The sequence below is a fragment of the Propithecus coquereli genome, unplaced genomic scaffold, assembly GCF_000956105.1.
Source record: "Propithecus coquereli isolate 6110/MARCELLA unplaced genomic scaffold, Pcoq_1.0 Scaffold32, whole genome shotgun sequence".
NCBI lineage: Eukaryota > Metazoa > Chordata > Mammalia > Primates > Indriidae > Propithecus > Propithecus coquereli.
The window spans coordinates 342,783-343,196 of NW_012148841.1; positions in this window are offsets into that span (position 1 = coordinate 342,783).

Below are 414 nucleotides of genomic sequence, written 5' to 3' on the forward strand. Positions count from 1 at the left end.
TGCCTTGGCCTCCCAGAGTGCTAGGATTACAGGCATGAGCCACTGTGCCCGGCCCAACGAGGAACTTTTAAACGAATGATTTTATCAAAAAAGTGAGAAGACGTTAAAATATCAGTGAACACATCTATGCATATTTTCTATGAAATACAATAAACGTCAGAGAATGTCTCTGACATTCTAAGCACTATTATCTCCTAATATGGATTATGTCCCATAAGTAAGAATAGGAAATCCTAAATTTCCTTTCCGTAAATTATAAAGGCAATATCATTCAATTTTTTACCCCCTACTGGGCATCAGCTTATGAGGGCTGGGTGATGAGGGAAAGAAAGGCGCACTGGCGGAGAGAGCTAGAAAGGACTATGGCTGTGTGGTAAGCCACCCGGACGAGAACACTGACCCCTCCAACCAGGG